General features: G+C 40.3%; 1 protein-coding gene across 1 annotated transcript in view; it reads left to right on the plus strand.

The window, feature by feature from the left end:
* SEMA5A (semaphorin 5A) overlaps positions 1-13,129 on the plus strand; it is a 311,419-nt gene continuing 298,290 nt past the window's right edge. The window contains exon 1 of the mRNA XM_066326614.1: positions 1-179. The gene's annotated coding sequence lies outside the window, so the exon portion shown is untranslated. The remainder of the gene's footprint in view (positions 180-13,129) is intronic.

Below are 13,129 nucleotides of genomic sequence, written 5' to 3' on the forward strand. Positions count from 1 at the left end.
GCCGTTGTCCTCGAAGACAGTGCTGTTTGCTCGGGACCAGAAAAAACAGACGGACAGGGAGCCGCATCTGCAGAGGGGCCGGCACCCGGACCGCGGGCGCTCCGCGCAGCGGGACCCCCGCGCCGCTCTTGCCCTCGGGGTCGCGCCCGCGGGAGCGCGTTCTCGCCCGGGAGAGTGAGGTGCGTTGCTGTCGCTGAGCCCCGGCTGCGGAGAGGGCAGCCGCTGGCTCCAGAACGTTTCCGAGGGTTTTGTCACACTTCAGCAAGTGAAGTTTGCTCAGGCTCATCTTCTGGTGAGAGTAGAAGTGGCGTGAAAGGCACCGGCAGTCGTCTGAGAAACGTGGGTTTTCAGTGGGATGTTCGCGTGGTATGATTTGAAACCCCGATGTGCTTTTTTATGCTCGCTGTTCTATTTAACTGGACTGTCTTCGGTCTGTGGCGTGACTGTATTTTGGCACTTTGTGAATTGGGGAGTTAGAGTTTACCATTCCGCAGCGATGCAGATGGAAACACCTCAGTCAGTTGTAAACATCTATCGTTGTATGAGGATTGCTTGCCAGATAAATGACAACTGTTAAGGTTTGTTCTATCGTTCCGGGCGCTGAGTGTGCACTGTAGATCGACACAATGATAATCTGCCCGGGATTATTCCTGGGGGGAGCTGTCAGTGCATCTGCTCCTTCAGCAAACCGGGCTATGGGCATGAGAGGTCTGTGTGTGCAAGCATATGCAGTCTTGTGAAGGTGGTTAGAATTTTCAAGATTATAGCTGTGAAAAACATCCTAAGGCTAAAACATGCTGTTAAAGTTATAGTGATAGCGTGTTCCAGCAGTCCTAAGGTAGTGCATCTGAAGGTCTTACTTTCTGAAAGCTGACTAGCCACTTGGTTTGAATTTTGTTGTAAAGCCTGAAGTGATGCTAGCCCAGCTAGAGTGATGTAAAGTAGATTACTTTTCACAGTGGAAATTGCACTCAAATCTTACTTCTAGAAGTTTGAACATCTCCTGGTTGTTATATAAGGCTGACTCAGTTCAGTAAAGTTTGGCTTAGAATTGTTGAACTTGCTGTTGTCATATATATGCATAACACATAGTCAATCAAAAGTACATTGCTGCCTTGAAAGGCTGAGGTCTGGCCTTTGCTTAGTATAGTGAAAGACGTTTGTAGATTTCTGGATTTTGTCCTGTGTTCCCACCTTTCTCTCCAGCAGGTACCAATAATATAACTTTATTACATTTACTAACGAATTCATCTCATTTTCTCATTTTAATGCTGAACAGCTGCGAGGAGTCCTGCTGAGAGCTAAGGTTTTGCTCTGGAGTGTAGCAGTTTACTTCTCTGTTCGAGAGGTTGTTTTGAGCTAAGCAGTGTAAACACTGGCTTCTGAGCTGTACTGCTTATTCCTTGGGATGTTGTAACAGATTTGTTTTGGTTGACAAAGCTGAAGGCATTAATACCTGAAGTGTCTCATTTCTTGTAATCTTTAACTAGTGCTGTTTTCATAAAGTACTTACAGGTAGTAGGAGTGCCTGTGCACTTTGTAATGATCTGTAAACATAGTTGTAGCAAGTTTGTTGTACTCATTTCCTGCTGGGCAGAGATGCATAGGGTGGTAACTGTGTATTGCTGCTGTTCTCAGAAGAAAGAGTTGTGTGGTAGCTTGTTTTTAACTTTCTTTTCCCCCAGCTACTTAGGAAACCCACGTGGATTCTGACTTCTGTTGATATAGTCTTGTACAAATACAGGATTTTCAATGAATGAAGTTCATTACTTTTCAGGGAGTAACTGTACACTACAATCTATGAACTGCAGAAATACAACATAACTCTCCTGCAAATTTTGGCTTTTGTGTTAGAAGTTGCATGCAGGAATTCAGCCAAGGGAGCAGGAGCAGAAAGACTCGTTTCTGCCCTCTGGTCTGCAACAGCTTTATCAGCAGTGTTGGCTGGGTCTGATTTCTGTGCTGTGGGACACGTAAGTGGATTGCTGATACTACTATCAGTTGATAGTAGGTGTGTACTAGCAGTACTATCTGTTGATAGTGGGGAGGAGGGTGTGTGAAATCTGATACTGTGCTACTTCACGTAAAGCAGTGTCTGGTGATTGGTTAGTGTGTTGTGGTGGTGGACTTCTGAATAGCAGTGAAATACGATTAGCTTTAGATTTAACATCTGGTTTATAAAATTTTGATATGCTCTTGATGTTTAGTAATGTGTGTTCTGAAGTTACTATGGCTCCTGATATGAATTACTATTGTTTCGGCCGTAATTATAGGAAGCGGCACTGAGGAGCTTCTCTTTTTCTGTAACATCATTTTATGGAAATGTTTAATGGGCATTCTTGTCAATGCAGAATTCTCCAAATTATTGTTAATCCGTCTGCTTCTCTTTATTATCATCCTTTTATCCATTCTGGCATGTGTTTGCATTCCGATTTGGAAACAGTGTTACATTACAGCCTGTACGTTCCTTTTCTCCTAATGTGTTTTGCAAAGCTGTAGCTGCTTCAAAATAACAAGTTCTTGGGGTTTTCTGGTATTTATTTAGTTAGTTAGTTCCGTTTTTGTCAAACACCATAAACATTTTTCAAACCGACCCTTTTGAGGTATGTTTGCCAACTGTTGGTGGTAGGCTGGATTTAATTTCCAGGCTGCAGCATTGCAGCTGTGACCCGTGAAAGGCAGGTGGCACTCTGCTATCTGCAGTTCTTACAGACACCTGGGGAATGCCACAGCCCAAGCTGTGCACTTCAAGTGTGGTTTGCTGTTAAATCTCTTGTTGCTAAAACGGCAAATGGTTTTCAGGAAAAGAAAAAGAAAGAAAGAAAAAAAAAAAAGTCGGGGCTTTTATTTTAGTTTTCTCTATAAATATATCCTAGGATTTATTTAAGAAATTTGCCAGTTTGCATCTAACTATAGCACATTTGGTCAACATTTGTCAGAAAGGTAGCAAATGTAAACCAAGTTAATGATCCCCAAAATGCAGTCTAATTAGTGTCCTCTTGAGTTTTTTTGCTAGAATGTATATTCCAAAGTATGAAGCACGCAAATCTTTTTCTCATTTAGTTGATTTGTTCATGCATCTATTATCAAATTTGTGTTTACCTGGGGAACTTTGATGCAGTCCAATTGACTGCTGTATGGTATGAACTCTTTATCTCCATAGCTAATAAATATATTAATAAAATTAATCTCTGGGGAGATTGATTTTGGAAGAAATTTCCTAGTGTCCCAGTATATATTAGAAAGTCAGGAAACTCACAAAAAGATGATGTTTGTCAGTGATAGTAGCAGGAAACTGGGATTGATACATAGCCTGCACTGAGGCCTTTGCAGTGAAACTCTTGAGTTTAACTCAACTGTTGAAACGTATCTTTTCAAACATTATCTTTTCTTTGCCAACAGTTTGAATTACTTGTTCAGAAAGTTTAAATGCTGTGTAGCATTTTAGCTGTGCTATCATTTCCAGACTTATCTCCTATTAGCTTATCTGTGTTATGAAATTTCTTGCATGATAGCCAGATAATACAGCTTTTGATCCCTTTTCCATTTTTTCTTTTTAAAATCAGGGTATATCCCTGAGCTCCAGTATACCGTAGAATTGTTGGATCTTAATTTCTGACAGAACTGGTAAATCTTTTCATTGTTACCAACCTCACTAATGGAGATTAGTTTCATTTAGGAATGTTGATTGAGTGGCTCTGAATCTTTGGCACATAGTATTCTGATTTTTTAATCTCTTGCTAGATGAATAGCAACATGCATCCATTTTATAGTATTTGTTTGGTTTAGGAGAAGCTAAAGCAAAGTGTAGCTTTGAAAATACTGAAATGCAGCCTTTTACTCTTCTCTGTCTTTGTAATACTGGAATGCATTCTTAGGCATAACTAAATACATGTGATGAACGAGTTAGAGTATGTGTGATGGCTGCAGGATTGGGTTATAATGTGAACTGGGTGAGCTGAAGAAATGGGCTATACTGGAATTATATTGATTTTCTCACTTCTTTTCCCCACTTCTCTCCAAATTTCAAAATTGAGCTGCTGTCTTTGGTGCTGTTGTCCTTCTCTGAATTGCTAGTCTAGTTGGAAACCCAGAATGCTACTGAAATGTGCTTTCTTTTTAGACTTAGGTTTAACTGGGTATCGGGAATGCTTAATGTAAAGTTAACTATGAGGCCTCTGTAGCTAGGGAGAGAATATTTTAATAATTTTGGGCCCTGTTTTTCTGACCCACAGTGATCTTATTGCTGAGTAAATAATTTCTGTTACTGGTGAAATCTACAGACAAAGGCAGGAGAATAAGTATTCATTTGTAGTTTTAAAAGTTATTAGGCTGTTGCTCTTCACTGTGTTTTCTTCAGCATACAGTCTCTCAGAAATTTTTGTTGCCTTTTTCTTTCACTGTTTGTACGTGTTTTTTCACTGTGTCATTTCTGTGACCTGTTTTCACTGGAAACTCACTAACATTTGCATTGGCAAACCCCCCTAGTTATGAAGGGCCCCCTGGGAGCATGGCTGAAATGACCTTGTTATGGGAGAAAATGTATGGGGTGAAACCATTTCTGTGGACCTTGTCCGATAGTGAAATCACCTTTTACCTGAGGAAAAACTCCTGACCTTGGCAATTATAGGACGACAGGCCATGTGTATTGCTTTGTGTCTCTCAATGTCTGGCTGAGTTTTAGGGCTTCTTTACTAAGTCCTAGTCAAAGCTGAAGACTGTGAAAAGAAATTATCCACAGCCATTGGGCTGTACGTTGCTTGACATGAGTTCAATTCCTGATGGCCTCTCCTCTTGATGGTCTTGCTTGCTTTCTTGTTCTGAACTTGCAATAGGAATATATGGTTGCTTTCTTAGTTCTTGTCATATAAACTGTGTGTCTGCAGTCCAGATTTTAGCTGCTTCTCATGCTCCAGTGCATGCTTTTCCTTGTTGCTTTTTAAACCTAAGCAAGGACACTGAAATATCTAGGAGACAGTATGTACACAAAATTGTTACTAGTGCCAGATGTTATATTACACAATGCTGCAAATCAGGACTCCTAGCTTAGCCAAAAGACGGGATTTCAGCTTTGGATAGTTTTCTGATAGTGCTCTTCAAGGTGTATCAGAGTGGGGTAGGCCAAGAGCATAATGACTCCTGTGATCTCGATCAGTAGCTGTGATGCTGAAGTTGCTAAAGATGATGTTGATATTGTTGTTGTGATCATTTTCTGACCCTGTAAATCCATGTCCTGGCTCTCACTTCATAATATACTTCAGAAAAACCCAACCAACCAGAAAACCCTCTTAATTCCTGTCCACTATTAACAACTTCTCTTTGTGACCTGTACACCATGGTATGTCGTGATTCCCAAAGACAGGCAGATGTAGATGGAGAATGCTGTGCCATCAGAGTAAGAAAGTGCTGTTGTAGTTTACTGTCCACTTTGGAAATTCTGGGATTGTGTCAGTCCATTGCCTTCTGGGTCCTTTTAGTTGTGCTAGTGTAGCTATTCATGTGGAATCACAGTGTAAACAGTGTTAGGGGCTGATCATCTCAAAACTTTGCCTTTGAAGTGCCAACTCCACAGGCACTGATTTCAGTGTAACTGCAGGTGTGCAATGACTCTTGTCAGGTGGGGAAGGAGGGGAGAGGAGGATTGTGTGTGCAGAATAAAATTCTGATTGGTCCCTCAAATAACAATGAAATGTGTAGGATTTTGCCTCGGTGTTTTAGAGTGTAACCAGACAGCTTTTTGTTATGTCAGCTTTGTAACAGGCAGCAAACTCTCTTGAGGAGGCTGCAAATGGACTGAGGCACAGCTGTATGCCTGTCTCCACCAGCAGTCTGAACTTGCCTCCTGAGGAGTGAGGTACCTGAGAGGCAATGCCTCATTGCACTGCCCTCGAGTGAGTCAGAAGTGGGGAAATTCAGGGGATTAATATGTTAAATACTGAAGTTCAGTCTTCCAGAGTTTGTCTGCCAGACCTTACTCTACTTAAAAATGATAATAGATTCTTATACATGCTGTTGGAATTGATAGTAGAAAGCCACAATGCCCTTATTCTTTTATGTGCCAGGAGCGTGTGTTCATGTGTACAGTTCTAGAGACATGCAAGAGTTGAAGTTGGCATTTGTGGGAAGAAAAACTTCTCTTCATCTATGTGGGTAGAAGTCCAAAAATGCTGCTGCCCTGGGCTCTGGAGATGTGTCTAGCTGTAATTCTGTCCTAAGGCTTGGTCAGAGTTTACAGACTTTCTTGAATTGTCCAAGAAAGCTGCTGAATTTTCCAGTTTATCTTCTGTTGCTTTCCTAAGTGCATAGTGTCAGACCCTTTACCTAAGCATTAGTTAAATCTTTAATATAGAAGGCAACCCAGTGAAGCCTGGGCATCATGCTCTAATGGCTGGTTTCAGAAAAAAAAAAAAGTGGTTATCAACAATAGCACAAAGAGATCTGGGCTCTAGAGCTGAATTGCTATTCTTTTTGCCATTGTTGTCTATTGTTTTAAATTAAATTGATGGTCTGAGTGGAGGAACTTGATTTTTTTTCTCCAGTATTCTTTCTTTAAGTGAGTTTGCAAGTAGCTTTGATTAGAAAATTCCATTTTTGCTCACTTATCTATAACTGTCAGGGGAGATTGTTTTGCAAATTTATTTAATCTGAAGGCCAATGAGATCAGTATCGAAGTTTGAAGAAAAATAATCTTGAACTAGAGGTAAACACTTAATCCTGATATTTAACTTGAGTCTTTATATTTTTTCTCTCAAACCCATAATCATAAAGTGCTCTTAAAATAACTTGAGCAAACATGTTATTTTTCTTAGAGTACCCCCATGAACTCATTGCTGGCAGTAGCTGGCTGCCTCTTGGGAAAAGGACACATTAGTCTTTTTATAGGGTGAATGTTGACAAAGCTTGTCCTTCAGCTTCACTTGTAGAGCTGCTGTGTTGTAATTGTTTCTTTTTACCAGAAGGCTAAAAAAAGAACTAGTTTTCTGTGGTGGCATAACACTAATATTTTAATAAGAAGAAATATAGGAAATATAGGACTTGTTTAACTGGAAATAGAAGGAGCTCAATTTGTTTGTGAGGAACAATTCATGTGCTTAACTTGCTTTTCAGATTTACTGTGAATTCTGTATAAACCAGACCTTATTTATAAGTGCATGTGTTTGTTTATTTTTGGGATTGGGCAATTCCCTTAAAAAAGTAATTTAAACAAGAGGTTTGGGTTTTTTTCTCTGCTACTTTCATCAACCTTGATCTTTTTTTTATAAGCCCCAAATTTCTAACAATGCCAACACTGAAAAATTTGGAAATGGCATTCAAAATAAGTGGAGCAGTTGACACCAGGCCTGTTCCCAGCTCTGTGCACACTCTGACACCTTTGAAGATTTATCTGTAGCTGTAGATCTAGTCCAGAGAACCTGATTACAGATGAAACTTGAAGATCTAGAGATTTCTGGTTTTAACTAGCAGCTTTAGTTTGCTTCTTGACAAGTTGCCGGTTGCTTGTCTTCTCTTGCCCCTTTCTATGTTGTGAAAATTGTTGCTTTGTGACCTCTGAGTACTGTCTCCCTCTTGAGTATTTGGGGACTAAAACTTTCCAAGCCTTACAGGAAATTTTTTGCATGTGTTGCATGTTCTTGCTTCCACATAAAACCTTGTTTCTACAAATCAATCTTCATTTGAATAATAGTGTTTCTGTGTTTGTATTAATATCTATAAATGATAATTGGAATGATCAGTCTTCAAAAAAAAAACTGTTCCTGAATATCATTTATGTTGTTTTAGTTACTTCTAATGCCCCCTTTCATCTCAAAGCATTAAGAAGAGAAAAAAACCCACAACTCTTGGCTTCATAACAACATCTGGGTTTACTTCTATAGTTGTATTACTTGTCCTAAAAACATTAGGATTGAGTGAACTGGAATGCTCATAGGAGCCTTACTTTTGTGACTGAGTGGTAAGGATTTGAGTTAGCAAGAATTAGTTTTATATTGTTCAGGCTTACGTGTCATACTGTGAGTGAAAGGAGATTGGAATTGCCCTCTCAGGCAGCTGACTAGGGAGAAAGTGATGAGCAGAAGATAGTCTCTTCAGTTTTAGCAGTGACAACTGATACATAAACTAGTAGTTTCTTCTGAAATTTGGCTTCTTTTTGCCACAGTAGTTCCCAAGATTGACCATTTAAATAGCATTTGGGCTTATAACTGTAGTCTTTATGTAGCAAAATGTGGAATATGTAAAATTTTCTTAAGAAAGAATGTTCATTGATGTTTCACCTTTGTATACTTTCAAGCCTAATCAACCAGAAGGGAGATTTAATTCATGAAACAGCAGCTAACAAACAAACTCTAAGTGATGTCCAGGTGTTGCAAGAACAAATTACTTGTTGGTAGAATTGCCTTGTTAGGGTTTAGGGCTTGACATGCTTCAGTGATCTCAGACCTAGGGGGTGGTTAACAAAGCTTGGGAAGAAGGATGTCCAGCACTGATAGTGGACACACAGAATGCAGAATTCAAGGGCCATGAAGACATCTGGCAGAGCTCCCAAGACAGTGAAGAAACTAACAAAGCCAACTCAGCAACTGTGCTGAGATCAGCTCTGTCTGGGTAAAAGGTAATTCTGGCAGGGCAGATTGCAGCCTCAAATTCACAGACCACCAACCCAAGAAAATTGATTTGGAGTCAATAGAGGAGAAACACTGAGCATGGGACTAATTAGCATGGGAAGCAAGAGAATAATTTACCAATAGAAGATATAATACTAATCAATAAGAAAGCTATGTGACTTGTAGCCAGTGAACACTAATTCTTTTGTTTGCTAAAATGTATAAATAATAAAAAGTTTTGATAGTTGGCATGCCTGATTTGTGTAGTATCACTGAGCACCCAGGCTTGTGAAACTCTGAAATAAATAAGCAATATCTCCCTTGAGTGTGTAACTATTGACTTGTTGCACACTGGGTAATGAATCCATTTTTTCTGGACAACATTTGCATGTTGGTCCCAGGAACTCATCATCAGAGAAAGCTGTTGGAGCAATTTTCCATTATCTAGGTTTTTGGGGGGTATACCTAGGTGCTCAAAAATTACTGGAAATACAGCATCCTTGCCCCAAGGCATCAATGGATGGAGTGGATTTTGTCTGATAAGATGCCTCCCAGTGCATTCCACTGTAGCTCAGCATGGGAAGTGAAGGATGCAAGTCAACATGCAGAATCATTGAAATGGTAAGATACTTCTCATACTTCTGGCAGTAATATTTTCATACTTGCAGTCCTAAAGAAAAGATTTTGTAGGCCCTGTAGTTTGTATTTAAATATCATCTCCTTACGCAAAGTTCTACTTCAGTAAGTCCTGAAAGATTTACTGCTAAATCTTGCCAAGTTTCTAATGTTTCCAGACCTGTTGGAATGAGTCCATTGGAGAGCAGAGCTGAAGCACCTCTCCTGCGAGGACTGGCTAAGACACTTGGAGCTGTTCAGCCTGGAGAAGAGAAGGCTCTGGGGAGACCTTGTGGCACCACACAGTAACTAAAAGGGAAAGCTGAAGAGGGACTCTTTGCAAGGGCATGTAGTGACTGGAAAAGGGGGAATAGCCTTAAGATAAAGGAGAGCAGATTTAGATTAGATATTAGGAAGAAATTCTCTACTGCGAGTGAGAGTGATGAGGCACTGGAACAGACTGCCCAGAGAGATTGTGAATTTCGGTCCCTGGAGGTGTTCAAGACCAGTCTGGATGGGGCTCTGAGTAACCTAGTCTGGTGGAGGGTTCTCTGGCCATGCTAGGGGGTTTGGGACTAGATTATCTACCTTGAAAGGAGGTTGTAGCAAGGTAGAGGTTGGCCATTTGTCCCAGGCAACTAGCAACAGGACAAGAGGAAATGGCCTCAAGACGGGCCAGGGGAGATTCAGGTTGGACATCAGGAAGAATTTCGTTACTGAGGGTGCTTAAGCATTGGAATGGGCTGTCCAGGGAAGTGGTGGAGTCACAGTTTTGGAAAGTGTTCAAGATGTGACTGTATGTGGCACTTAGTGTTGTGGTTTAGTGGACAAGGGGGTGTTCCGTCAAAGGTTGAAGTCAATGAACTTGGAGGTCTTTTCAAATCTTAATGATTCTATGATCTTTAAGGTTCCTTCCAAACCTAATTGTTCCATGGTTTAATGATTCTGGTGTCTTATGCAGTGTGGCATAGAGCAAGCTGGAGACACAACCTAATTGCATTCCTTTGGCATTTCTGTTACAGGCAGCTGCCTGTAACCTGTAGGTGGCATGTTCCATTTGCTAAAGGTTCTGACCCATCAAAGGAAAATGAAGTATAACACATCTCTGTAGTAAAACTGCGGTGTTGATAGGTACTTTAGTAATGTATGACGAATGTATATAAATTCAATGAACACTGTGCTAGACAGAACTCATTTGAGCAATAATTTCTGTGTAGAAATTTTTGGGTGGAGCTCAGTGACCAAAATTATTTTATCCAGATAACTGGTTCGTAGTAAGGTTCCCTCCTGACAGTAAAACTTATCTACAATTTACAAGATTAATATTAATAGTAAAATGTATCTGTGACACTTTTAATTTCCTAACGAACTCTTTGCAAACAGAATTTATAAATGCTTCCTGGTTTACTCTATGAATGGTCAAAATTAGCCTCACCTTACAGTTCTTACACATATTTGTAGGACTGCTTGCTTGGTGGTAGGGTAGGCATTTTTTCCTCCTCTCTACACACATGCATTCACCACATTTTTACAGTCCACTCCAGTTTGTCAAGCAGTGGCACTGGCTAGATGATAGATAATAATCTATTCATTTGTATAGCCAAATTGCTGCTGTAGTATCCCACAGAATAATAGTGGAAGGATAGGGAAGCCTTTCTGCTGGGAAGAACACCAGCTTCAGTCCAGTGGTTAGTGCACAATATTGTTCCAAAGACAAAGTGAGGTGAAACAGAGATAAGAACACTGTTCTCATAGCTGATAGTTCTATTTTGAGCTCTGAAGAGCTCATCTCTTTGAAGAACAAAGAAATATTGGTATCAAATATTGAGTGTGTAATATCCAAAATTCATAATCTTATCTTTATTCTGGCAAGTTGGACTGCAGGGATAAATGCAGCAACCCTTGCTGGAGAGTGAAAAAAAGTTAATAAAACAAATGTCATTTGAATTAATCTTTTACGATTAGTGGGATCTTTTAAAGGCAGATGTGATTAAGTGATTTATCTGGATTCAGAAAATACAATTGAATGAGAAGAATTTTTGTGGATTATGAAGTTATGTTAATTTAGATGAACCAGAAACATGGACAGGATAGTTGGACTACACAAATTTACACAGTCACTTGAGGTTTTAATATATCTTCTGAAAGCTGATGAATGCTTTGTAACTGCAAATGTTTCTCCACAGTTTGCCTCTGATTTGATGGTATATCTTGCCATGCACTCTTTCTACAGGCTGTGATTAAGTCTCTGTGTTCTGTAAGGTTTAAGTGCAGTTGTTATGTTTTAATTTCTAAATTCTTCAGGTTTTGCTGCCTTAAATTGCAGCTGTAGTTCTGAAAGTGGCATCAATAGGTCCTAGTATGGTATTTCAGATAATGTGCAGTAATATGTTGCTTTTGTAGGGCCCTTAATTAAAGGTTAGGTTGCTTAATGTTAATGAAGAGGGTTAACACAGAGGGTGGAATATTGAGGGTTGACATTTTGCACTACTTAATTAAAAAAAATTGGAAATAGAAGTTATACACTGTTTGTTATCTATGTTTTAGATTAGCAATGCTAATAAAATGAGCTCTTATGCTCTGTTGAGTGCCTTTTTGCTGTGTGAACATTTTAAGGTAAAGCCATATCAGAATATCTCTTGCTTTATTGTTTAGTAATTTGGCTCACTTCTGCCATATCTGCCCTGTGCAGGACAATGCCTAAAGTGTTAAGGCAGACTGGATTCTGGTGCATTCTGCTTCTGAGTTAAATGTGTGTTAATGTATTAATGAACAAATGATTCTCTAGCAGTGCTGGTGGAGTTAGCTGATCCCTCTCTGCCTAATCCATCAACAGTAAGAACCTGTTGTGAATTTTGTAACTAGGTGGAATTATTCTTCTCTGCTTTCACTCAGCAGTGTGAGTCAGCCAAGACGGTGTCCCAGCAGGGAAAATTGTGTCTGTGAGCAAGGCCAAGGTTGCCATCAGGAGGTTGCCAAATGTCCTGTTGCTGCTATCACATATCAGACATGCAGGTCACCTTTCCTGCATTCCCATCGCCCAGGCTGAGTGTATTGCTGTCACTGAACTCTGAGCAAGCAGGAGGCTGGGGCTGGCAGGAGCCTGCTGGCACTCATAGAGCTGTCAGGTTTTTTCCTGCTGCTTTGTGTCCTGAAGCTCAGGACAGAGAAGGGCAGCTGCTGTTGTGTAGGTGGGTGGGGTTTTTTCAAGGAGCAAAGATGGTGATGTAGGTGGTGGGCCAGAGGGGAGAAACAGCTGGTAGAAACAACAGGTGGGATAGGATGTTTTGGGTGAGTGGGAATAGAAAGCTTCAGAGGAAACCAGAGCCTGTGTGCCATAGGAGAGCAATGTGGTGGGAGCTAGCAGATGGGCAACTGCAAAACTGTGAAAGCCTTTCTTCCTCTCTTCTCTCCAGCACTACACACCTGGCACCCCAGTGGGGACACAGTGCTACCCTCTTAGTCTCACCCTGACTGCTATGGCATCAGGCTCCTTTTGGACTGGATCAAAATCCAAAGCTCCAGCTAACAATATACACTGCTGCTGCACTGCTTTTCTTAAGTGCTTAGAGGTATACAATTAGCTAATGAATGCTTAACTCAGTTTCTCACACACATAACTGGGTGAAACTTCGTGGCTGTGTAAATGTAAATAATTGGCAGAGAGGAGTTGCTATATAATAGGAACTACAGAAACTGAATTCCAAGTTGGAAAACTGGGTCAGGCTAATTGAAGTAATGTCACCAGCTCTGAGGGTGGACACTGTTCTCATTTGCATGTTGAAGATCTTTGGATCTACAGGGCTTTCAGATGTTCCCCAGGTATGAACTTCCATATACCTTTTTATTTGTTTTGTGGGTTTTTTTGTGAATTATTATCTGCTTTCCAGTAGAAGTCAATGTGAAATATATAA

Source organism: Sylvia atricapilla, chromosome 1 (genome assembly GCF_009819655.1).
Source record: "Sylvia atricapilla isolate bSylAtr1 chromosome 1, bSylAtr1.pri, whole genome shotgun sequence".
In the NCBI taxonomy this organism is placed as follows: Eukaryota; Metazoa; Chordata; class Aves; order Passeriformes; family Sylviidae; genus Sylvia; species Sylvia atricapilla.